Source organism: Rhinoderma darwinii, chromosome 8 (genome assembly GCF_050947455.1).
Source record: "Rhinoderma darwinii isolate aRhiDar2 chromosome 8, aRhiDar2.hap1, whole genome shotgun sequence".
Taxonomy (NCBI): domain Eukaryota; kingdom Metazoa; phylum Chordata; class Amphibia; order Anura; family Rhinodermatidae; genus Rhinoderma; species Rhinoderma darwinii.
Genome location: NC_134694.1, coordinates 64743322 through 64770953, shown reverse-complemented (window position 1 = coordinate 64770953; position 27632 = coordinate 64743322).

Genomic DNA, 27632 nt, shown 5'->3' with positions numbered 1-27632 from the left:
TCCATTGAGAGCGGGGGGCCTCAGGGAAAGAACCGTCTGGTCCCTCAATCCCGCTGGTGGAGAGAGTGAACCCCCTCAAAATTGCAGGCGTCCCCTGACTAAGCTGTTGTAAGTCCGGAATGAGGGACTGCTGCTGGGCGGCCTGCCAAGATGGCGCCGTGACTGCACTGTCCTGCGAGGCCATTCGGTCCTGTCCCTGCTACGACACATGCTGCAGCTGAAGGGGAAAAAAGTGCTCTTCCGAATCCGGGGGGACTGACCCCTGAAAGCCCACTGCTCCCTGTTCTACCTCCAAGGACATGCTGACAGATCCGGGGACCAGGGAGCTGCTGTGCAGAGTTACAGGCCCAGCGAGACAGGAAGGCGACGGGCGCCCAAGTGGTGGCGGGGTCCGGCTGTGGCCTGAAGGAGGAATGGATGCTCGCTGCGGTGAAGTTCCGTCCTGCGTGGACCGAAGGTACCGGCTGATAGAGGCGCCAGGAGTGGCTCTTACGACTTCTCCCCTTTGTCATCGGGTGCAGGGATCAGGTAAGTGAGCCCGTACGGGCGGTTTTCTGCACGATTGGTCCGGAGCTCCAGAGAAACACGTCCTCACACCGCCATGCCAAAGCCGTCATATTCTAAGAGCCACAACTTTTTTATTTTTCTATCAGGAAAGCTGTGTGAGGGCTTATTTTTTGCGCAACAAACTGTAGTTTGTATCGGTACCATTTTTGGGTCCATGCAACTTTTTGATCCCTATTTATGCAATTATTTGGTAGCTGAAGTGACTAAAAATAGCGATCCCGGTATCCCTTTTTTTTAAAAAAAATTTTTATCGCGGTCACCGTGCAGGATAAATTAAATTATATTTTAGAGTACAGGCTGTTACGGACGCGGCGATACCAATTTATGCATAGTTTTTATTTCTTTTTTCTAATTATAAGGGAAAAAGGCCGAGGTTTTTTTTTAAACTTGCTGTTAACGCAATCATGGGCCAAAATATATTAGACTAAAATTTGTAAGGGTATGTTCACACGCCCTATTTACGGACGTAATTCGGGCGTTTTACGCCTCGAATTACGTCCGAAAATACGGCTCCAAACATCTGCCCATTGAAATCAATGGGGTTACGATGTTCTGTGCACACAGGCTTTTTTTTTTTTTTTTTACGCGCCGCTGTCAAAACGCGGCACGTAAAAAGACGCCCACGTCAAAGAAGTGCATGTCACTTCTTGAGACAAAATTTGAGCAGTTTTTCATTGACTCCATTGAAAAACAGCTCCAACTACGTCCGTAATTGACGCAGCGAAAAACGTGAGTACGAGCAATTACGTCTGAAATTCAGGAGCTGTATTCGCCTGAAAACAGCTCCGTAATTTCAGGCGTATTGGACGCTGCCGTGTGAACATACCCTTATGGGTATATCAACCGATACCCGCCCTCCAGTGATTTATCGAGATTCCAAATCATAGGTGATATATATATATATATATATATATATATATATGCGAAAAGATGACACACAAGACCATGCTTGTATACTCAAAATCCTTCTCTGCTCTTTATTGATCCAAATAAGTATAATGACAGGAAAGGTGTAGGCTTTGATTTCAACCAATCATCTACAATATGATAATGACTCCGATTCAGCCAGCTACTTCTTATCTCACTAGGGAATGGAGACTGCAGATAAGATGGCACAAAATTAAATCATTTAAACAGAGCGCTTCCCCAAGGCTGACCCCCCTCCCTCATGGTAAACAATGCCATTGTCCCAAAGACAATTGATCTGCTCCTCACAAGAGTAATAAAACATTAAATTCAAGAACAAACAACATAGAATTGCTTCAGGACAGCTGATGACATATTAATCTCAAGATGGCTCCTTCAGGCCTCCAACAATCCAAAATGGACGCCTACCACACAAGATGGAGTCCATGCAAAATTTTATCTTTTAAACATATTCTAATCACTTTCACAATAGCTATTTAGTAGACCGCTCCTTTAATTTCTATAGATCCACTATATAATCTAGCTTCTAAATCTTCGCTAATAGTGGCAATAGCAGGTAAGCTACTTCCTTCTGATGCTGGGTAGGACGTGTCCCGGTGTTTCCCAACAAAGCCTCTGAGGCCCACAAATACCTCTCCATCAGAAATGACTATCTTTAGACAGCAAGGTTTCTTGGATGCTGCTACAAAGCTGGCTTTCAGGTATTCTTCTAGTAGGACTCGGTCTTTACTCCACTTTCCTTCCTCTCAGGCATTGGTGGCTGATGTAGGCCCAGCTAGCTACACTGGGACCTAAAGCACTGCTGGAGGTAGCGTCTGATGCATACCACATCCAGACTAAGACACGACTCTATGGTCACTAAACCAGGCTAAACCCACCTTCCAGCGACGTCCATGTGTTTGAGTCCTCTAGTGGATACCTAATTATAAGACCTCCACAGCTTATACTGTGGTTTACACAGGTGATAGTACATAATTAATACATTGCATAGGATAATACAATAAGGTTATAACATGGTAAAACATTCAAATGATTACATCCACTTGCTGCACAACGTAGTGGAACAGAAGTACCATTCCTGGGACACTACAATCCCATCTTCAGGAAGATGGCTTAAACATGGGGGTATTATTAATTTTATGGTGTGTTAACCAAGACTGCATTGGCGGGAGTTTCACTAAGGCTATGTTCACATGTAGTGGAACTGCCGTAGGATTTTTCGTCCAGATTTGCAGGCTGTAAATTTGATGCGTATTACAGTAGCATCAGAGCGCTCAACCGTAAAGAATTGTATTTCTGGCATAATTCCAGAAATGGTTAACATGCCCGCTAAGCCCTCTGAATGGCTGCATTGGTCACATGCTGCCTGCATAAAAACAATAACCGGGAGTGTCAGCGCTGGATCACCAGGGGAAAGGATAGGTAAGTACTGCTTGTTTTGTTCATATAATTTACAGTCATTAGGAAAAAAAATTAGGAACCTGGATTGACCTGCGGTGTGGATTTTTATATCTACAGCATGCCAACTGCTGGAGTGGATCGGTTGTTTATTTGTTGCAGATTTTTCCCTTTGGCTGGATTCACACAACCATGTTCGGTCCGTAAAGGACGGAACGTATTTCGGCCGCAAGTCCCGGACCGAACACACTGCAGGCAGCCGGGCTCCTAGTATCCTAGTTATGTACGACGCTAGGAGTCCCTGCCTCGCTGCGGGACAACTGTCCCATACTGTAATCATGTTTTCAGTACGGGACAGTAGTTCCACAGAGAGGCTAGCTCCGATTCCTGCCATTAACCCCTTCAGTGCAGCGATCCAATGAGATCGCTGCGTCAAAGTGGTTTGTATCAAATAGGTAGCCTGCCATACGATGGCAAGGCTGGCAACTGCTACTATGGCAACAGGAGGCCTAATGATGGCTTCCTATCTGCTATTACGGAAGCCGATTAGGCCCCGTCTGGAGGCGGAGCCTGGTCGGCTTGCTGTCAGTGAACAACTGACAGTTTTTCATACATTGCACTACATAGGGAGTGCAATGTAATAGAACATCAAACAAATGGTTGGACCTTCAAGTCCCCTAGTGGGACTAAAGAAAAGTGTAAAAAAAAGTAAAAATAAAAGTTGTAAAAATACAATAAAAGTTTCAAGTAATAACATAAACCACAATCGCCCTTTTTCGCTTATCAAGTCATTTATTATTGAAAAAAATAATAAAGCCATACATATTTGGTATCGCTGCGACCGTAACGTCCTGAACTATAAAAATATTATGTTATTTATTCCGCACAGTGAACGCCATAAAAAATAAAAATAAAAAATACTGCCATAATTGCTATTTTTTGGTCACATTGTCTTCCAAAAATTTAAATAAAAAGTGATCCAAAAGTTGCGTGTACCCAAAAATGGTACCTATAAAAATGAACTCGTCTCGCAAAAAACAAGCCCTCATACAGCTCCGTCGACGAAAAAATTAAAACCGTTATGGCTCTTACAACTTGGCGACAGAAAAAATCCATTCTCTTTACAAAAGTTATTTTATTGTGCAAAAAGTTGTAAAACATAAAGTGCTATAAATTAGGTAACGCCAGAATCGGACTGACCAGCAGAATAAAGTTAACATGTAATTTATAACGAGTGGTGAACGCTATATAAAAAGAACTAAAAATATATGCCAGAATTGCTGTTTTTTGGTCACCTTGCCTCCCCAAAAAAAAGGATAAGTGATAGTCGCATGTACCCCAAAATGGTACCAATAAAAACTACAGCTCGTCCCGCAAAAAAAACAGCCCTCGTACCACTACGTCTATGAAAAAATATAATTAGTTAAGGCTCCAATAAGTTAGGAAAGAAAAATATGCAGTTGTGCCGACCCGAGGGGAACATTTCTTCTGATTCAAGTGGCGAATTATCAAGGTCGCCAAAATTAGGGAACCAGGAAGGGGAGGGCCCAAACATATCTGCTGGAAGTGACGGTGCCCGTATTATACTAGGACAACCCTTTCCCAGCAAAATTACCCAAACTGCAAAGATGCCGAGTGTGGACCAAAAGGGGAATAAGTAAGGACCATTTATTAGTGAGACACCGGCCTGTGCAGAAAGGATTGTGTCACAGCGTAACATACATCTATGGATTATTTTTTTAATTTTTTTTACCCTATTATTATACCACCTGACTATGCTCCTTGTATACTCCGCCCGGCTTACATGTACCCCCACATTATAAACGGAAACACCAGTAAAACTCCAAATAAAACTAATACCAAGCAAAATCCACGCTCCAAAAGCCAAATGGCGCTACCTCCCTTCTGAACCCTACAGTGTGCCCAAACAGCAGTTTACTTCCACATAAATGGCATCGCCATACCCGGGAGAACCCTTTTAACAATTTCTGGGGTGTGTGTCTCCAGTGGCACAAGCTGGGCACGATATATTTGCCACTGAAATAGCATATCTAGGGAAAAATTTTCATTTTTACTTTGCACCTTCCGCAACGCAATCATTCATGGAAAAGGCCTGCGGGGGGAAAATGCTCACTACACCCCTTAATAAATGCCTTGAGGGGTGCCGTTTCCAAAATTGGGTCCCTTCTCAGGGGTTTCTTTTATTATTTCACATCAGAGCCCCTGCAATTGTGATCCTATACTTTTGTAAATTGCCAAATTAGGCCTTAATTTTACATGGTAGCCTTTCACTCCTGAGCCTGGTCGAATGTCCAGGCAACAGATTAGGGCCACACGTAGGGTGTTTCTAAAACCGGGAAACACAGCATAATAATAATAGAGCAGTCTTGTTATGGTGGCACAAGCTGGGCACCAGATATTGGCATATCTATGGAAAAAAATCCCATTTTCACTCTGCAACATCGAGTGCACACCAATTTCTGCCAATCACCTGTGGGGTTAATATGCTCACTATACCCCTAGGTGAATACCTTTTGAAGGGTTTAGTTTCCAAAATGGGGTCACTTCTGGGGGGGGGATCCACTGGTTTGGTCCCACAGGGACTTTGCAAATGCGACAGAGCGCCCAGAAACCAATCCAGCAAAATCTGTACTCTAAAAGCCAAATGGCGCTCCTTCCCTTATGAGCCCTACTCTGTGCCCAGACTGCAGTTTATGACCACATATGTGGTATTGCCGTACACAGGAGAAGTTGCTTTACAAGTGTTCGGGTCCTTTTTTTTTTTTCCTTCATTTTGTTGAGAAAATGAAAAATGTTCAGCTAAAACTATGTCTTATTGAAAAAAAAGGATTTTTTTTATTTTCACTGCCCAATTCTAATAAAATCTATGAAACCCATGTGGAGTCAAAATGCTCACTACACCCCTAGATTAATTCCTCAAGGGGTGTAGTTTCATGAATCGAGTCACTTTTGGGGAGTTTCCACTGTGCTGGTGCCTTAGGAGCTTTGCAATAGTGACACGGTGTCAAGAAACCAATCCAGCAAAATCTGTGCTCCAAAAGCCAAATTACCTTCTGATCCTTGCCTTGTGCCAAAACAGCAGTGTATGACCACATATGGGGTATTGCCGTACTACGAAGAAGTTGCTTTACAAATGTTGGGGTTCTTTTATTCCTTTATTTGTTGAGAAAATGAAAAATTTTGAGCTAAAGCTACGTCTTATTGGAAAAAAAGGATTTTTTTTTTATTTTCACTGCCCAATTCTAATAAAATCTATGAAACCCCTGTGGAGTCAAAATGCTCACTACACCCCTAGATGGATTCTTCAAGGGGTGTAGTTTCCTAAATGGAGTAACTTTTTGGGCGTTTTCACTGTTTTGGTCCCTTAGGGGCTTTGCAAATGCAACGTGGTCTCCACAAACCGTTCCTGCTAAATTTGAGCTCCAAAAGCCAAATGGCGCTCTTTGCCTTCTAAGTCCTGCCGTGTGTCCAAACAGCCGTTTATGACCACATGTGGGGTATTGTTTTACTCGGGAGAAATTGCTTTACAAATTTAGGGGTGCATTTTCTCCTTTAGTCCTAGTGGAAATTAGAAAAAATGTAGCTAAGCCTACACTGTCTTTGAAAGAATGTAGATTTTCATTTTCACGGACTACTTCCAATAATTTCTGCAAAAAACCTGCAGGGTTAAATTGCTCACTATACCCCTAGATAATTTCCTCAAGGGGTATAGTTTCCAAAATGGGGTCACTTTTGGGGGATTTCCACTGTTTTGGCACCGCAAGAGCCTTTCAAACCTGACATGGTGCCTAAAATATTTTCTAATAAAAAGGAGGCCCCAAAATCCTCTAGGTGCGCCTTTTGCTTCTGAGGCCTGTGCTTCAGTCAATAAGTTCACTAGGGCCACATGTGGGGCAATAGATATTGAGTTGCGTTTCTCTGGTAAAACTTTCTGTGTTACCCAAAAAAAATTGATAAAAAATGAATTTCTGCAAAAAAAAAAAAAGAAATGTGAAAATTTTACATCTACTTTGCCTTAATTCCTGTGAAACGTCTAAAGGGTTAAGAAACTTTCTAAATGCTGTTTTGAATACTTTGAGGGGTAAAGTTTTTAAAATGGGGTGGCTTATTGGGGGTTTCTAATATATAAGGCCCTAAAATCTGCTTCACAACTGAACTGGCCCCTGTAAAAATAGCCTTTTGACATTTTCTTGAAAATGTGAGAAATTGCTGCTAAAGTTCTAAGCCGTGTAACGTCCTAGAAAAATAAAAGGATGTTCAAAAAACAATGCCAATCTAAAGTAGACATATGGGTGATGTTAATTAGCAACAATTTTGTGTGGTATTACTATCTGTCTTACAAGCAAATACATTTAAATTTAGAAAAATGCTAATCTTTTAAATTTTTCGCTACATTTTGGTGTTTTTCACAATTAAATACTTTGTTACTGGCAAAATTTGCCTGATACATTAAGTCCTATGTGTCACGAGAAAACAATCTCAGAATCGCTTGGATAGGGAACTCCTGAAACCCGGGCTGTTGCGAACAGCCTTGGGCTTCAGGTCAACGATCGGAGACCACTAGCGGTGGTCTCCAATCATATCTAACCCCTTTTAGATGCGGCACTCCATAACCAGCGCCATATCTGAGGGGTTTTAGAGTGAGGTGGCTCCCTCTCTCACCCCACTGGCATCCAGCGATGAAATCGCAGGGTGTCAATGGTTTCTAAAGCAGCTGGGGCCTAACAAAAGTTAGGTCCCCAGGTCTGCCTCTAGTGATTGCCTGGCAGTATTACACTGACTGACAATAATACAATGAAATACAGGAGTATTGCAGTGTATTATAAGAGCGATCAAAAATTCCCCTAGTGGGACTAAAAAAGAGCGATCAAAAGATCGCACAGTAAATTCCCCTAGTGGGATTAAGAAAAAGCAATCAAAAGATTGCACCGTAAATTCCCCTAGTGGGATTAAAAAAATAAGTATAAAAGCCAATTTAGAACAACCTTAGAATATACATGTACCCACATATAGGACTTTGTCCTTGCCAAAAGAAAAGCAAACTCAGGCTGGATTCACACGAGCATGTTCGGTCTGTAAAGGACGGAACGTATTTCGGCCGCAAGTCCCGGACCGAACACACTGCAGGGAGCCGGGCTCCTATCATCATAGTTATGTACGACGCTAGGAGTCCCTGCCTCTCCGTGGAACTACTGTCCCGTACTGAAAACATGATTACAGTACGGGACAGTTGTCCCGCAGCGAGGCAGGGACTCCTAGCGTCGTACATAACAATGATACTAGGAGCCCGGCTCCCTGCAGTGTGTGCGGTCCGAAATACGTTCCATCCTTTACGGACCGAACATGCTCGTGTGAATCCAGCCTTACTCACATGAAAAGGCAATGCAGTAGCAGGCGTGTATAGAATACCCTTTTATAGTTCGAAAAATACGGTAAGAACCCACTTTTTCCCCTTACAAAATACTTTATTGTGTGGGAAAAAAAAGTCAAACATATTTGGTATCACGCGTCCGTAACGACCCCAACTATAAAACATAATTTTTTTAAACTGCACGGTGAACGCCGTAAAAATAATAAAATAAAAAAACAATGGCAGAATTGCTATATTCTGTTCATCCTGACTTTAAATAAATGTGATCAAAAAGTCGCTTGTACTCCAAAATGGTACCAATAATAACTCCAAGTTGTCCCGCAAAAAAAAAGCCCTCATACAGCTGCATTGGCAGAAAAATAAGTTGACACCTAAAATATGGCGACACAAAAAATATTTTTGAAAAAAGTGTTTTTACTGCGTAAAAGTAGTAAAACCATAAAAAAACCTATATAAATATGGGATCGCTGCAATTGTAATGACCCGCTGAATGAAGTTGTTAGTTATACCACACGGTAAACGGCGTAAATTTAAGACGCAAAAAAGATTGGTGAAATTTCTGTTTATTTTACATTAACCCCACCAAAAAAAGTCAATAAAAAGTTAATGAATAAATTATATGAACCCCAAAATAGTATTAAAAAAAACCCTAAAAAAAATACAACTTGTCCTGTAAAAAAAAAGTCCTTATACAGCTATGTCGCCGTGTTATCAATAGCATGACCGCAAGGGGCTGTCACACTGCCTATTGCTGGAGTCCCCGAGCAGCGCTTTGCTTGGGACTCCAGCACTGCTCCCGAAATTTGGTCAGTGACTTTAGGAGTTTCCTATCGCTGGAGTCCCCGATCAGAGCATCAGCTGATGCGCTGACCGGGGACTCCAGCACTACTGACAACATCATTGGCAGCAGAGCTGGGATCCCCGGTCAGCGCATCAGCTGATGCTCTGCTTGTGGACTCCAGTGATAGGAAGCCCCTGAAGTCACTAACCAAATGTCGGGAGCAGTGCAGGTGTCCCGAGCAAAACACTAGCTGATGCTCTGCTCAGGAAATCCAGCAATAGTAGGCAGTGCGACAGCCCCTTGCGGTCATGCTATTGATAACACAACGTCACGAACAGCACAGGAAGCAAGTCCTCAGTCACGTGGGGCTGTGTCGGCACGTCTTTAATATTAGAAAAGCTCCAGGACTACCGACACAACTTCACCGGTTTTGAAAGGCACCACTTAGTACCGAATTTTTAATTAAAGTATATTAGTAAGTGACTTCTTTTTACATAAAAATATGAATGCAAAGCAATTTTTGGTCCCCGGATAACCCCTTTAAAATAAAGACCATACTCTTCTCCCTTGGTGTCTCAGTGACGCACCTCTGCTCCACTGGCTGATCTCTGTGCAGCCACCTCCTGTGATAATGTTTTGTTCTACCTCTGCAAGTGATGTACCCACGATAGTTCCAGGGAAGTACTTTCCTGGTGAGGTGCCCTCAGAAAAAGTGTCGTATCTGTGGCAGAAAAGGTATATGAAAAGATACCACATACCAGTGCGACACCTGTCCCTCCCACCCTGGACTGTGTACGAAGGAGTGCTTCCGCATCTACCACAACTCTCTGGAGTTCAAAATTTATTTATTTGTCCTTCACTTATTCATTTGTTTTTTCATCCGTCCCTTTATTTTGTTTTTGAACAATATAAAAATTGGACTCTAAACAAATAACAAAACTATACCCCTAGATGAATGGCTGGGATTTGCAAAATGGTGTAGTATGGTGTAGGCCTCAAAATCCTTGTGGTGTTCCTATACTTCCAGGCCCTGCCACATGTACAGGCAGCAGATTTGGGCCAAATTGTGGGTATTTATAAACTCCGAAGAAATAACCTAATAAATGTTGAGTTCCTTTATTCACTCACATGCTCTGTGTCTGAAAATCTGTCCTATGAAAGACGCATCTAATACAGATTTAAAGTGTTGTTTTTCATGCCAGATGTTCACGTGATACTGCAAAAAAAAAACATGGGGTCAAAAATGTGATCACACCCCTCGTTAAATTCTTTAAGGGGAGTAGTTGTCAAAATAGGGTCATTTCTGGGGGTTTTCCATCATTCCAGCACCTCCAGTAGTCTTTCAAAGTGGCTAGGTGCATAAAAAAAGTTCCAACAAAATTTTAGAAAAATGACATTTTCTAAAGCATTGTGATATAAAGGGTTAATGTGTCAATCTGATTCAATTGTATATTATACACCAGGACTATTTAACACCTACCAGAATACAAAAAATGGGCAGAATACCCACCTCGTCCTGTCATAGATGCTATCGTCTGGAGGCAGATTTTTGGCACCTTATGTGGGACTGCCCCTACATATCTACCTTTTTAAGTCTCATGTATTTCAATTAGTCACATCCCCCTATACCTATTTCTCCTAAACTCGCATGGTTAGGAATTTTAGATGGGGATCAATGGACACGCATATTCTTAAAGGAATCTTAATTTCTGGCTAGGAAAGTGATAGCAATACATTGGATAGTGGACAGATCACCATCACTTTCATAATGGAAGACATTGGTGAACACGGTTTTACTAGTCGTTCATAAGGTATATCAACATGGGGGTTGTCCTGACAAGTTCCAAAAAAATATGGGGTTTATGGTTAGACATTACTACCACATCTATTGATGTGGGAGGCTCCTGACCAACCCCTTGAGATGTGTCCTAATACCCTCACTTCTCTGTTCTGATCGTTCTATATTGCTTGTTTATTTGAACATGCAATATATGGCGGTATAGACAACAGGATTTGTTACTTATGGTAATATTGGTTTATAAAAAAAAATCTTTGAAATGTTGCTATTGCACCTGGATTCTCTGTATAATCTGTGCATAACTGTATCGCTTGACTTGTGCATTGCAGACATTACGTCAATGTATGTAATTTATACTGTTTGACACTTTATTTTACTTAATGTTGCAATCTAGTAGACAGAGTAAAATTTAATAACCTATTCATACAGTATAGTGTGTGTATGTGTGTGTATGTGTGTGTATATATATATATATATATATATATATATATATATATATATATATGTGTGTATATTTGAGATGAAAGTAGAAAAAAAAAAGATTTTTAAATTTTTCGCCATTCTTGACGGTTCTTAATACATAAATGTAAACTGTATCGACCTAAATTTTTCATCAAAAGAAAGTACAATATGTGACGAAAGAACAATGTCAGAATGACTTGGATAAGTAAAACCATTGGCGAGTTATTCTCAGATAAAGTGACACATACGAGGTTTCAATAGTCTGGCTTCGCTCTAAAGCTCTAAAATGGTTTAGTCCTGAAGGGGTTAAAAGATGCAATAAAGGGGTGTGGCTAAACCGCTCCCTATTGCTGGATCAAATAAACTTTGGACTAAATACTGGCAGCCAAGAGGTGCCATGTGTCTTGAACGCACAAATGTATTATGTAGCGTTTTGCCATTTTGTTAAATTTGGCATAATTTAAATGTTTGTTTTTTTTCCATCGTAATATGTCCTTATTTGCCCAGTTGGTCACTGGTAGTTATGATGTGCAGCACTGTGAACTCTCCTCTGGTACAGAAGTGGAAGTAGCAATATGGTGCTCCGACATCGTGTAAGATTGGAGCACAGACATTGATAGAAATGTCGGACTCCTTTCAAACTACCGTTAAGCTCCGTTTAGCTTTTCCGTTCAAGGAAGAGATGAACGAGAGTCCAAGCAGGAATTTTTCTTCTGGAAAGCTAGCGAACGGAGGCAAACGGAATGCATCTGAAACAAAACAATTACCATTGAAATCCATGGTAATTCCAACGGAAGCAATGCTTTCCATTTGGACTCCTCTCTTTCCTCTGACAGAAGAGCGCTAAACGGAGCTTAATGGTAGTGTGAACTTAGCTTCAGATAAAAAGAAAATTGCAGCTATGTGGCACAGAGCCAAGGTATTTTGTATTTAAAATTGTTACTTTTATGTAAATCTAAACTCTATATAATTTTGGAATATTTTTCAGGTATTTGAGAAGTTTTTGAAACTTGGATTCTGCCTATACGGCCATTCATTTTATCTAGCTTGTGTAATTCAAGAGTTGATGGTGGATTCAGGGAACAGATTATGCCGTTTGCTTCTCTAAGGCCAAAAGGAATGCAGAATATATCCGATACGTGACCAAATGCTGTTTTTAATGCAGAGGACCCTGTGGTGAACTCTGAACAGGGTGGACGTTTACATTGAAGAATAGGGAAATACATTTGTGCAAAAATGAATGATCCAAATTTGACCAAAGGACATGACGTACATTTTGATGTAACCCCTGAAGGTCATGCCATGACGATGGGAGCAGAAAGTGTTACAGTCTTCAAACCTTCTATAATATTCAATAGTGATTCTGAGCTGAAGGAAGAAGAGCTTTATTCTGAAGTTGTAGTCCCATCTATTGAAAGCAGGCAGTATTTTAGCACTCCAGTGCAAAGAGAGTGTAAAAAGTGGGCTTCTACTACTATCGACCTACAAGAAGAAACCTTTGGTTACAAGACCTTCTTCAGTTTGGAATGTGGTGAAATCATCCATCAGCTACAAAGTAAAGCAGCACAGGGTTGGAGTGCAGACAAAAGAAAACTTGAAGAATTGGAGATCTCCACCATTGAGGCAGAGCCTCTTCCGCTGCTTTGTTGGACTCCCAAGTCGGTTGTGGATGAAACTACTTGTAGTGCCAAAAGGAGGAGAATTGATGATCGTGGTGAGAATAGTGGTTTTATTTTATATTTATCTTCTAAACTTGCCACAAAATTAATTTTCTTTTCTTTCAGTTTCTTACAGCCTTTCAGAGTGGCATAGTGTTTAAACATTCCAAGTGGAGGTTTTTATTTTTAAACTAAATCCTTTAGTCTGGGTTCACACTGCAGATTTTCCTCAACGGATTTAATTGCGCATTACAGTAGCAGCAAAGTGGATGAGATTTGCACAAGTCTCATCCACACGCTGCGTAAAAGAACGCTAGAAGACAGTTCATAAATTGAGCTGCAGTGCGATGTTTTAATCTGCAGCATGTCCATTTATGTAGCGAAATCGCTGCATCTCTGTTGCGGGCTTTCCCCATTGAATTCAATGGGGAGGTAAAACCCGCAACAAATAGCAGATGTTGAGATTTTTGCGGTGGAAAAGTTCAGATAAATGATTATACTTACCCAAGACTCTCTGCGTCCAGTCTGGCCTTCAGGGATGACGTTTCATCCTATGTGACTGCTGCAACCAATCACAGGCTGAAGCGGTCAGATGGGATAAAGCGTCATCCCAGGAGGCCGGGCTGCAGACGTTCGACGGATGTGTCGCCATGGCTACGGGTAAGTATGAGCTTTGTTTTTTACTTGTAGCGGTCATTCTGGCAGAAAATCTGCACTCCAATTTAGCGCAGCTGGAATTCCTTGAGGCGACCAGGGCATATCTGCTGTGTATAAACATACCCTTAAATGATTTCGTTAACCTTTGAATGACAATCTATTTCCTGGTCATAGTACCATTATTTGGGACCTTAGGATATGTTCAGGATTTGCCTACGGTAAATCCAACGTGTATTTTTCAGAGAATTTCCAGCAGAAATACGAGGGTGAAACTCTGAAATATGCAGGGGGTGTGCCAGCGGATCTGCACTTGTTTTAGCTCCATTGTCATTTAATGGCGTTAATCTGCTACTTTTCTGTGCAGAATTGACACAAATAATGAGATCGCGGTTTACATTTTTTAAACAAAAAATGGATCTAAACATAGAGATTTTGGAGTGGAGAGCTTTAGCCGTTGTCCTTTTAGCTATTGATTTATGATTTGATAGGAGAAGCCATGTAAGAGCTCTAAGGCTGGATTGACACACGGCGCTTGGCTGCATTTTTCATGCAGTTCTGGGTCACCAGATGTCACATTAAATCTATAGTAAAATATCAAATGCACTACACACCACTGTGTCTTGGTTTGAGGTGTTTTTGAGGCAATTGTGTTCAGTGGTGTTTTTTTTTTTTTTGTTTTTTTTTTTACAAACGCAGCATGTTCTTACATTTTTACCATAGGCATCTCTATAGGAATTAAAAAATGACAGAAAAAAAGTATGTACAAAATTACACCAAATTAAATACGCCATAGAGAACGCATGTTACATTTGAAAACTGCTAGCGTTTTTAGAAGCATTTTAAAACACCAGAAAAGCTGAGTTTGTGAAGTAGGCCTTAAAGGGTTAGTCCAGGCATTATGTAAATAGAGCTTTGTTTAATTAAATGTTCTGCAACCATCAGTGTATGGAAATCATTTTGCGAAGATCCATAGTCCGAAAACCAGTACAGATCTTGGGGTATATTCACATGTTGTGGTAATGGGGAGGCAGAGAGCTGCACTGCAACAACCAGGGACCCTTTCAACCTGGTTGGGGAGACTAAGAATATGTTGACGTACCTCCAAAACCACGGCTGCTATTTTAATAGCACATGCCACACACTGGCAAAGAAATCGTATATAATTAAAGACATACCTCCCAATATTCTAAGTATAGAAAGACTGACAACTCATGGCACGCAGCAATTGGTTTTTTTTTTATGTTGAAACATACTTCTAACCATGCCCAATGCCTCTGCATGCACGCATTCCCAATTTCACCCAGTCTAGTGTCAGTGTGCAAGGAAAAACTGTTAAATGGATGCAGCACTATTAATAGTGCTGCGGCCCCTTAGTTTTTTGGATTAAAGGAATAGTTTTTTTTTTTCTTTTATGATAGTAGTAAACAGTATTTCCATACAGTAGTAGTGCTCCCTTTGTGATCTGAACAGTACTAGTGCACCCCCTTTGTGCCTCATTACAGTAATACTGCCACCCCCACAGTTATAGTATTGTGTGGTGCACTGTAAATGTCACTACACAGTGATAATGCCCACTTAGTGCCACCACACAGTAGGGATGCCCACTTCGTGCCCCAATACCGTAATACTGCCCCTTTGCCTTTTGCGTGTGGCACACAGTAATAGTGCCCCTATACAGTACAAATGCCCTCTTAGTGCCTCCCCAGACAGAAATTGTGCCTAACAAAATACTCACCTAGCCCTGTTCTCATGACAAACAGAGCAGATCATTCTATAAGCCTCCCCTCTGACCTGTGTAGTCTGCGGCTGGGCACAGGGCGGCAATGATGACAAAACACGAGTCGCCGATGACGGGGATCAGCGAGTATATGGTGGACCAGGTAGCTGACTACTTCCTGCTCCACCATTTTCTTTCAACTGTTTCTTTGTCATAAGGACTAAAATCTAGGAATGTCCTACTGGATCCAGGACGGTTGGTAGGACTGTTAAAGGGGTTGTCTATTCATGATGGCCCATGTTTATCTTACCTATCAGGGCATATAGACCCCATTCTATGAGCGAGAGCCACTCTGACAAACTCAAGCCATCAATGTTGTACATGGATGGCCATACATCTGAATGTACACCATGCAGTGCTACATTTTTCCTGCAGTGGCCAAAAACAATCTGGCTGGCAAAAATACACTCTAATGTGGAAAGGGTTCTTTGTGACCGGGGGATACAAAAGATCTGTGTATCCTGCTAGCCAACCTGGCGGCCTAGTAATTAGACCATATGTACAAAGTAACATCTATTATGCACGACACACTGTCTTAAATATCTAAAATAAGGTTTCCCCCTTCTATATCCGGGAATTGAGGGGACTCAAAAGCCTTTTATTAGGCAGCTCGCACATATGTTTGGTGTAACGATAAATAAAGGAAAATACACATGTCATATAAGTGTTGTACTCTGATCTAATAAAAGCTTTGGGAATAGCAAAATATTGGAGGCTATACTTTTACATAAGTGGAAATAGACTTACTGAAGTAGTGGCAAGGCTGGTAAATATGAGAAATAAATATATTTTGGGGACACTCGGCCTCTGTCTAGTGGGTATAAATAACTCTCCTATCCTACTGGTAGTAATTTTATATAAAAATTTGAAAATGAAATGAAAAGAAACCATAATTGGTGACACAGTTCTTAACCCCTCTATCCCCTACAAGCAAACTAGCCAATGTGAGTACATCCTTATTGCGGAGGAGGAAAGTGCCTGCCTAGTGCTACTCCTGCAGGTCTCCACAACAAGACACTCACTGCAACATCCCCTTGACTGCCTCTTCAGGCAAGGGTGTAACTAGATTGTGCCTGTAGATTGTGCCCCTCTGTAGACAGTGCTATACAGCCCCCCCTGTAGACTGTCACACCCCATTTTTAGATAGCGCCTCCCACCTCCCCCTTGTAGATGGTGCCATACAGTCCCCCTGAAGATATTGTCATAAAGCCCCCTGTATATAGCGCCACACAGCCCCCCTTAGATACTGACACACACACACAGATCCCTGTAGATAGTGCCACAGCCCTTCCCTTTGTAAATTGTGCCCCCCCCTTAGTAGTGCCACCCTGCTCCCCTCCTTGTATTTAGTGCCAAAAAATCATATCGAAATCAAACCACCCTACAACTCGCTGCAGATCATACAGTGACTACATTACTGATTAGAGGCAGAATAAACATTTACATTAAGTGACTAACTGGTGACGTCCCAGATTCTAGTTTTTTTTGTTTTTTGTTTTTTTTTCTCCATCTGGTTCAGACCTCTATGATTTCTTCCTGCCACAACACATTTCTGCAGTTTTCCGCTCCGATGTCTTTTAGCTTCTCACTTTTAAAACATCTTTGCACATATGGACTCCATAGCTGCAAGGCAATAGTGCTAACCACTGAGGCACCGTGCTGCACTACATATGGCTTCCCCTATAGATAGTGCTCCACATATAGCCCACCTCTGTAGGCAGTAGCTCACATATAGCTCACCCTATATATAGTGTCCCACATATAGCCCACCCCTGTAGACAGTGCCCTACATATAGCCCCCCTGTAGGTAGTGCCCCACAGCTAACCCACCCCTGTATATAGTGTCACACTGTCACCCCTATAGATAGTGCCCTTCAAATAGCTCCCCCTATAGATAGTGCTCCACGTATAGCCCACGCCTGTATATAGTGTCCCTGATATAGCTCCCCCTGTATATAGTGCTCCACATCCCCATATATAAGCCCCCCCTGTAGATAATGCCACTCACAGATTTTATTATTAAAAAAAAGAATAAAACTTTACATACTCACCCTGATCAGACCCCAGCTGCTGGGGCTGACTGAAGCACGTGGCGCGATGATGTAATCACGCCGCTACCATCGTTGAAAGGCGCTGATTGGTGGGGCAAGTCATTTTGCCCCGCCAATCGGCATCATTGTAAGATGCTAAATGGTCGGGTGTCATTCAGCGCTAATGGATGTGTTTGTGCCTGCGTGCTATAAACGCAGGTACAATTACTGCAAGAGGGGATGGGTGTCACTAGCACCTGGGCCCCCTCCGGTGCTAGCTACACGACCGGGATGAGAGGGCCCGTGCACCCTGGCCCATAAATGTTAGCTACCATAATGGCTGCTAAAGGCGCCACCGGGCATTGGGGGGGCCGTGTCGGTCGGCAGCATTGGCATGGGGGGGGAGGGTCGGTGGGCAGCACGGTCCCCCACATGCAGCGCGCCCCTTAGCAGCTGCTGCAGTGGTAGTTACGCCACTTCCCTCGAGCATCCTGACTAGCACTGAGAAGCAAGGCACTAATTAAGGCTGCACTGCCAAATTCAGTCAAGTATGCAAACCAACAAGTTAAAATGTATAGAGTTCACTTAGGCCTCTGTCGCAGATCCGTCCCGGAAACCGTAAAACTATGGACACCCTGACAAAACCCATTGAAGTCAATGGATTCCATCCGCCACCGGTGTCCGTGATGCAACAGAATCGGTGCTTCCGTTTATTCCCTTGTTCTGCACCTCTGATGGAGCAGATATGAACGAGGCCTTAGAGGTGCTTTACTGATAAACCCCTTAACGCTATGTGACATAATAGTAAGTCAAAGGCGTTGTCCTGTTAACGCAAACTGACAGACTGTCATAGCGTTAACAGGGTACTATGTCTGCAGACACTGTTTTAAAGCCGTGATAGCGTAACTCTATCCCTGCTTCAAAGCCAGGACCGGAACTTGCCTCATCTAGCCGATTAACCCCTTAGATGCAGCGCACAAAAGCGAGCACTGCCTCTATGGTGTTTACAAGCAGATTGGAAACCCCGCAATGAAATGGGGTTACGATGACTGCTCCCGCAGACCGGAGGCCTACCTATGGCCTCCTCTCTACCAAGTACGGAAGCCTGCTGGGTCCCACCCAAAAGGCATCTGGCCGCAGTAACAAGATGGCGCAGGCTCAGAAGCTGAGCTTTCGCTATCAGCCAGCGGTGTCAGCTGTAGGTTACAGCTGATAGTGCTAGCTAGCTCTGATTTCTGCCATTAACCCCTTAGATGCTGTGATCAAAAGCGATCGGCATCGACACAATGTGGTCATAAGGATGCCAATCGTTGCTGTAGCAACCAGAGGCCTAACAATGGCCTCCTAGTCTGCCACGTACAATAGCATATTAGGCCCCGCCGTACAGATTTGGTATCGCCGCGTCCGTAACGACCCAATCTATAAAACTATAATGCTATTTTTTCCCACGTGAACACCACAAAAAATAAATAATGCCCTAATCGTTTTTTTTTTTTTAATCACCACTCCTCCCAAAACATGGAATAAAAAGTGATCATAAAGTCGCGTGTACCCCAAAATAGTACCAATAAAAACTACAACCCGTCCCGCAATAAACCAGCCCTTACACAGCTTTTTTGACAAAAAAATAAAGTTCTGCCTCTCAGAATATAGCGGCACAAAATGTGCAGAGTGTCCAAAAGTGGATTAGATCAGGCACCATTTATCAATGCGGCACTGGCCACGCATCTCTGAAATATTATTTATTTACCGCATTATTATATCCTCTTATTATGCCCTGATGTTCTCCGCACAGCTTATATATGCCCCCACGTTATATACTGAAATACCAGCAAACAGAACTGCCAAGCTAAATCTGCTCTCCAAAAGCCAAATGGCGCTCCCTCCCTTGTGAACCTTAGTGTGCCCAAACAGCAGTTTACATCAACATATATGGCATCGCCATACCCGGGAGAACCAGCTTAGCAATTTACGAGGTGTGCGTCTTCGGTGGCACAAACCGGGCGCAACATATTGTGCGCTAAAATGGCATATCAGTGAAAAATTGAAATTTTCAATTTGCACCATCCGCTGCACATTAATTACTAATGAAAAACACCTGTGGGTGCAAAATGCTCACTATCCCCCCTTAAAAAGCCTTAAGGGGTGTAGTTTCCAAAATAGGGGTCACTACTTGGGTTTTTTTTTTACTATTTGACCTCAGGGCCCTGCAATCGTGGGCTAATGCTGTGAAAATCACCAAAATAGACCTCAAATGCCCATGTTGCTCTTCATTTGTGAGCCCTGTCATTTGTCCAGGCAAATAACTGCCTTGAGGGGAGTAGCTTCTAAAATGGGGTCACTTCTTGGGGGTTTCCACTGTGCTCTGGTACCTTTTTTTAAGGTTTTGCAAATGCGACATGGCGCCCAAAAACCAATCCAGCAAAATCTGCATGCCAAATAGCGCACCTGCCATTATGAGCCCTGCCGTGTGTCCAAACAGCAGTTTGTGACCACATGTGGGGTATTTCTGTACTCTGGAGAAACTGCTTTACAAATGTTGGGGTGCTTTTTCTCCTTTATCCTTTGTAAAAATGAGAAAATTAAACTTTTTAGTGGAAAAAATGTAGATTTTAATTTTCACGGCCTAATTCCACTAAATTCAGCAAAAAACCTGTGGGGTGAAAATGCTCACTATACCCCTTGATAAATTCCTTGAGCGGTGTTCCCCACTTTTGGGGGGTTTCTACTGGTTTGGTCCCTCAGGGGCTTTGCAAATGCGACGTGGCACCCAAAAACCACTGCACCAAAACTTTAGCTCAAAAAGCCAAATGTGCTCCTTCCCTTCTGAGCCCTACTGTCAATACAGCATGACCACATATGGGGCATTGCCGTAATCGGGAGAAATTGCTTTTCAAAGTTTGGGGTCTGTTTTTTCTTTGTCCTTTATGCCATGTAAAAATTTAAAGTTTCCAAGTTTTATTTGAAAAAAAATTAGGTTTTCATTTTCACGGCTTCATACCACCAAATTCAGCCAAAAGAAAAATGTGGTGTCAAAATGTCCCTTGATAAATTCTTTGAGGGGTGTACTTTGCCAAATGGTGTCTTTTTGTGGGTGTTTCTACTGTTTTTGGCCCCACAAGACCTCTTCAAACCGGACATGGTGCCTACAATATATTCTAATAAAAACAAGGCACCAAAATCCTTTAGGTGCTTCGCTGATTCTGAGACCTGTGTTTGTCTATTATCACACTAGTACCACATGTGGGATATTTCTAAAAACTGCAGAATCTGGGCAATAAATATTGAGTTGCATTTCTTGAGTTACAGGAAAAAGGAGGATTAAAAATGAATTTCTGCAAAAAAAAATTTGTACATTTCATCCCTACTTTGCTTTAATTCTTGTGAAATGCCTAAAAGGGTTAATGAACTTTCTAAATGCTGTTTTGAATACTTTGAGGGGTTCAATTTTAAAAATGGGGCAATTTATGGGGGTTTGCATTGTATGGGCCCCTCAACAACTTTACAACTGAACTCGTTCCTGGAAAAATGGCCTTTTTGAAATTTTCTTGAGAAATTTCTTCTAAAGTTCTAAGCCTTGTGGCATCCTAGAAAAATAAAAGGATGTTCAAAAAACAATGCCAATCTAAGGCCTTATTCACACGAATATGTTAAACGTCCGTGTGATGGCCGAGGAAAATACGGGCATCACGCAGACCTATATAATTCAATGTGGCCGTTCACAAGGTCTTTGTTTTAACGAACTGTGTAAAGGGTACGTGAGAGAATAGGACGTGTCCTATTTTTTCACACATCCTTCCAAAAAACTAGTCTATGGGGGTATGTGTGATTTCAAGTCTGAGATGTGCAACGTCCGTGTGAATCTAGCGCAAAGTAGACATGTGGGAATTGTTAATTAGCAACTATTTTGTGTGGTGTATCTATCTGTCTTACAAGCCGATACATTTTAAATTTTAGAAAAATGCAAAGTTTTGCAATTTTCCGCAAAATGTTGGTGTTTTTTTACTATTGCTGAATGTATCAGCCACATTTTACCAGTAACATAAAGTCCAATGTGTCACGAGAAAACAATCTCTGAATCGCTTGGATAGGTAAAGGCATTCCAAATTTATTACCACACAAAGTGACACATGTCAGATTTTAAAAATGAACGTGCCAACTAGTCCACGTCCTTAAGGGGTTAATAAAGCATGGATTTTATTAAATTTTAAATACTACTTTATATAGCTTATATTTAGCTTTAAACTTTTTACTGCCATGGATTTATCTAGTATATCATGGCAGAAGATTTTTCCAAGGGCCAAAGACCGTACTAGATACGTCATGGCTTTTTATTCCTTTTTAGGCTATGTTCACACGTTTTTTTGCAGGCGGAAATTCTGCCTCAAAATTCCGTTTGGAAGTTTGTGGCAGATTTTCCTCTCCCTGCACGCCGATTTTCGCTGCGTTTTTCGCCCGCGGCCATTGAGCGCCGCGGGCATAAAACGCAGCGAAATACGCTTTCTTTGCCTCCCATTGATGTCAGAGGCGTAAACGCCTGAAGATAGGACATGTCCCTTCTTTCTCCCACGGGACGGTTTTACCGCTCGCGGGAAAGCCACCTCCGCCTCCCATTGAAATCAATGGGAGGCATTTTCGGGCCGTTTTTGATGAGTTTTGTGGCGCGGTTTCCGTGTCAAAAAAACTCTGTGTGAACATAGCCTTATATTGAACTTTTTTAGGACTCCATCTGGCCTGCAAGTAAAAAATGCAACGGTCTGGCTCACACAGTTGGGGATGGAGGGGGGGGGGGCAGCATTGTCAGACTGTGACCCAGAGAAACTTCTGGAAGCCCTCAGTATACATCACAGGAACTTATTTTCATTTCAGTCTAGTGAAATGTGAGGGTGTTGGAGGTGAAGAGTTGTTCACTGTTTGGGGCTATTATATGTTTTAACTATGTTACCCCTTTACTAGTTTTGCTCATTTTATTTTTGAATGCAATTTTTCAAAAATATCATTGATACAAAGTTGTTAGGCTGGAATTGCACATGCAATTTTTGTTGCAAATTTTGGGAGCCAATCACAAGTGAATACAAAAGAGAGGATAACTATACGTCTTTGCTTCTATACAATTCCTGGCACAACAAAAAAACATTAAAAACTGTCTGGAATCACACATGCAAAGCCTAGGGCTATACAGTGACATTGGCCGCAATACAGTATAAGTGGCCAAATATTGCATACTACTTGCATTGCAGGCAACAAAGCTCAATGTGGCTACATTGCGAACCGCGGGTCGCTGCATCCACGACACAAGTCGCAAAAAAATCCAGCCGGTTTCCGATTTAAATCAAAATGGACACAAAGTTAAATGAAGGCAGTTATTGCAAACCATTTAGTACTTTTACAATCTGTTTTGGGGGTATTCAGGACTTATGTGTTGGTGGTCCTGTTTTTAAAAGGGTTATACAGGACTAGAAAAACATGGCTGCTTTGGTATTGCATATTGAAGTGAGTGGGGAAGAACTGCAACACCACACATAACCTGTGTACTGGCGTGGCACTATTTTTGGGAGAAAGCAGCCATATTTTTCCAATCCTGTTCAAACGTTTTAAGTTGACGTTTTGCATTCCTGGAATTTTGATGTTTTGTCAGCCTAAAAATATTTTATGAAAGTACTTTACACCCACACTGACTATTTGGAGTTTTAATAATATTTGTTGTTTTTTTTTGCATTTTATAAGACAGATTTTTGTGCAAAATGTATATACAGTAAATAAATTGTGGCGTACCAAGATGAAAAGAACAAGATTTAATTCTTTAGAATATGAACAATTGTTCATTATATAATCTCTGCTTCAAAGAGGATCTGTCAGCTCTCCTGTATGTGCTTCGCTGTTTGAATGAAACATCCCATTTTAATACATTTTGGATAATTTTCTCATTGTTTTAAAACCATTTCAGTAATTATACTATTGTAATATTCCACAGCATTTGCTTGTATTTATAAGTGGATGAGTTTTGTGCCGTTGAATTTCCAGCAGGGTAACCACCACTCTTACAATTGCAACATTCTCTACTTGTATTATGATTAACATTAACATGTGATAGGTGTCTTATTTACGGTTTAACATTTTTTTTATCTTGGTTCGTGACCTTTTAGGTATTGTATTGTGCTGTAAGGTTTAACATGTAGAAAAACTGTATTTCTGTATCTGTCTTTTTCATTTACTAAGCTATCTATTTTTTCAGGTGATCCAGAAAATATTACACTTCATTCCTTTTTAAGTAAACACAACAGTCCTGGTTCTGCAACTTCCAGGGTGCAAGGTACAGAGGAAGTCCAGAGATTATATAATTGCAGGAATGGAGACCTGAATTCAACTCCAGGAAAGTCTAGCCATTCAGAAAGCCATCGGAAACGCAGTCTCTTTCTGAAGGCAAGTAGAATAGCACATCCATACAGAAAGCTACCTGCCATGAGAGAGAAGAGTGAGCCGAAAGAATTAAAACGTGGAGCATGTTCCCCACTACTGAATTATAATATCCAGAACAAAATGACTATCCAAAATCATGAAAGTCCATTGCCAGCTCTGGTATTTAGAAGTTTCTTTGCTGCAGAGTGTGAGAAAATTTGCAAACAACTAAAAAACCATGATACAGAAAGAATCATGTTTGGTAACATGTCTTCCATTGAAGCAGAGCCGCCTCCAGTTCTGTCTGCCACTATGAATTCTACAGTAATTTTAGAGCCGGGCAGCACATGCAAGGAAAACTCCGCTATAGGTATTAGTCAGCTTGACTTGGAAAAGATGAATATACACTACCATACCACTGAAAGAGCCTTCCTTTTACAGAAGGCACAAGACTCCATGCTGCATAATAGCAATGCAACTGGGTCAAAAGTGAGAGTGGTAGTCACAGACCCGGATCAGGACTGTGCAAAAATATATGGAGTAGCGTCTCTAGCAAATATCACAAAGGATCTTTATAATGAGGAACTTGCTGATTGCTCCATACAGGAAATCAAAATAGTACATAATAATTTGCCCATTGCAGTTATTATGCCGGATATTGGTACAATGCATGACCAAGTAATTAAAGCTGATCCTACACAGGGCATGGGCACGATGCTCGAGAAGGGAACTGCATTTATTCCAACACCAGATATAACCGTGTGTGATGACGGATCTATAGTAAATGGCACACCAGTCATTCTGACAGTAGGTCACAACCTGAAAACCTATCCTACTGGAATAGGAAATAGTGATGTTTTTGAAGTAAATGACAGACAGAATATTGGAGCAATATGTAATGAAGTGTGCAGTAAGAACTCTATTACTGAGGCCACCCAGGATGTATCAAGCATGTTTAATGAAAAGAGTGTAGCTGGTGGCACACAAAATATAACCGAACATGTATCAGAAGTAGATGTAACCGTGGATATTGAGACCATATGGGGTGCAAAAATTGACCCGGAGGTTAAGGATGCAAACATTGTGCAAACATGCTCTAAAATTCCTGTGCAAAAGAACTTTCAGAATATTGTGTCTATTCATTCTCAAATGACCCCAGATAGTGCCATTTATAAGACATTTACACACTGCAAGGTGACTGAACCTAACGTTACCCATGACATAATATCAGTGTATCCAGGAGCAGTAGCAAAAAGTGCCCAAGACCTCACACAAGTGATTAGTTATCCAGCTACACCCAACGTTTCTCCAGACCTTCGTATAATAAATGATGTAAAGCCTAATGCCAATGCGACACAAACCTTAATGTCCATTGCCAATGAAGTCCCTGCAATTGACAGCCTGCAAGACAGTGGTGATCTCACCAAAGTGATGGCGGCAAATTGTTTACTATTAGAAAATCAGTCAAAAAATGTGTGTAATCCTCCTGAGAAACGAAGTAGACAAATGTGGCCAATAACAGCCTTGGTTCACTCCTCTTCAAGGAGCGGAAGTATGTGCAATATGAAAGACTCCACTTATAATCTGGACCTGACTGATGTTGCCCATTATGAAAGTGTCTTCTACAACCACGCAATCCCATTTATTACATCTACACCTCTGCCAAGTCTTGGTAACCCTATGTCTGTTAAGATATGTGGATTACCAGTAAAATCAAAATCCAGCATCTTCGGTGGTGAGCAAGACGGTCTAAATAAAAATAAATTTACGCAAAGGGCAGTCAGACCTCAACTGACATTAGGTGGAAAACCCAGAACAAGAGGAGGAATTTCTCATGGTGTACAGCACCCAAGGATTTCCAGGAGCAATGTAACAAAAGTAATAGAATCCAGTTTGCCACAGCCAGAAAGTGGTAATCCTGCTCCCTGCAGTACTTTAGCCCGATCTGTATTAAAAACTCAAATGCCTAAGGAAGTGGTTTCAAGGAAACATCAGGTCGCTCTTGGTAGAACCAATATGAAACCTCCACTCGTACCTACTAGATTGCCTAAAAAAAATATGCAGTATCTCCAGTTACGTAAAAGTGGAACATCAAGTAGCATCGTGCAGCAACAGACTCCAGTAAACTGCATAAAGACTGGTGCAGATGTTTTTAAGGTTAGTGCGCTAGGATTTTGCTTTTCGTCTAAACATCTGGTTTTATCAGCTATACCTTCTTTTCACAGCAGCTAGTTTATAAAATATTGCATAAGGCATATTAAGGAGATTACGTACTGTATTAGTAACTAAAGTTCCTGCATATTTCTGTTTTTTTTTTCTGCCAGGTTTCCAATGCTTTTTGACAGCGGTTAGATTAATCTAGCATGATGAAATACTCTATCCAGTAAAAATGAAAAATGTAGACCTAACAAACCCATTGTAAGTTAATGGAAACAAAAAACTCATAATGGAATTGTTAAATGGATCATGGATCCAGGGCCGATTTCTATCTTTTCTGCTGCCTGAGGAGAAAATTGAAATGGCACCCCCCCCCCCCCCCAGATCATGATTGACATCCCCCTGGATGTTCTACATCACTAGCAGCCTCCTCCAACTCCTGAAAATGCGCCGTTGCATTTTACTTCCCTGGCATGTGCGGTGCAGAGTACACTTCGCTGCAGGGTGAGTGCCCAAGGAGTACAAGGCAATGGCGCATCCGAGAAAGTTGGAGGAGGCTGCTAGTGATGTATAACAGCCAGGGGTATGTCAATCAAGCATAGAAAGGTGGGTTTGCAGGCAAGATTATGTGATCGCGGCACCGCCCCATGACCCTTTAATGATTTAATCCTATAGTGTGCGCTATGTTTAAAAGTTTATTTTTTTCATATTCAAGTTTTTATTGGTTTTCAATACACACAAATACAGAACATAGTGGAGGGAAGGCCTCCTAATACTAAGAGGAAACCACAAATCAGGGCGAAGCCCAAACAAAAAAGTCTGCATCAGATCCTATGACAGAAGACCTCATACATTGGCAGCATTGATGTGCAAAAGAAATAGGAGCACTGCATAAGGATGAAACCGAAAAATAACAGCTCAGACTCCTATAGAACATCGAGTACAACGGGAACCAATAAATGCAATCAGAGGAAGCAAGGGACAGTCTCCTAGACAGGGGAAGAGAGAGAATAGAGAAAGTACAGAAAAGGGAAAAGGAAAGGTAGGGAGAGGAATAAGTCATGGGGAGCCTGGATTCCAGATCAGGAGTATCATGTGCGAAGAGAGCAAGAGCAGCAATACACATAGCAAGGGCATGGCTGGAAACGGCAAAATCCCAGGAAACTGCAAGGGACATCTTCCTCATAAGTCTCATAGGAAAAAGGGGGGGGGGCATGTCTCAAGCTACTGCATTAAGATAAGTGGAAGAAGAAAGGAACGTAATCCATTGAGACCATGTAGACGTGTACCTAGTAGAAGCAGCGGGGGAATGGGCCACCAGGTGTTCCATTCTGTGTATCAAGGCAACCTCCTGGAACCACTCATCTAACAATGGGGGAACTGCCGTTTTCCACCTACGTGGTATTACCGATTTTGCAGGGTGCAGGAGATATGTAGTTAGGGAACGTTTATAAATGTTTAATGGCATAGGGAACATAAATAAAAGCCGCCTCGTGAGAATTGGGGACCGAGACTCTAGTAACCTCTAATATTATTTTAAGGACCGCATCCCAAAAACTCCTCAACGAGGGGCAACTCCACCAAACATGGGACATGGAACCACCCATAGCACCACAGTGCCAACAAGTG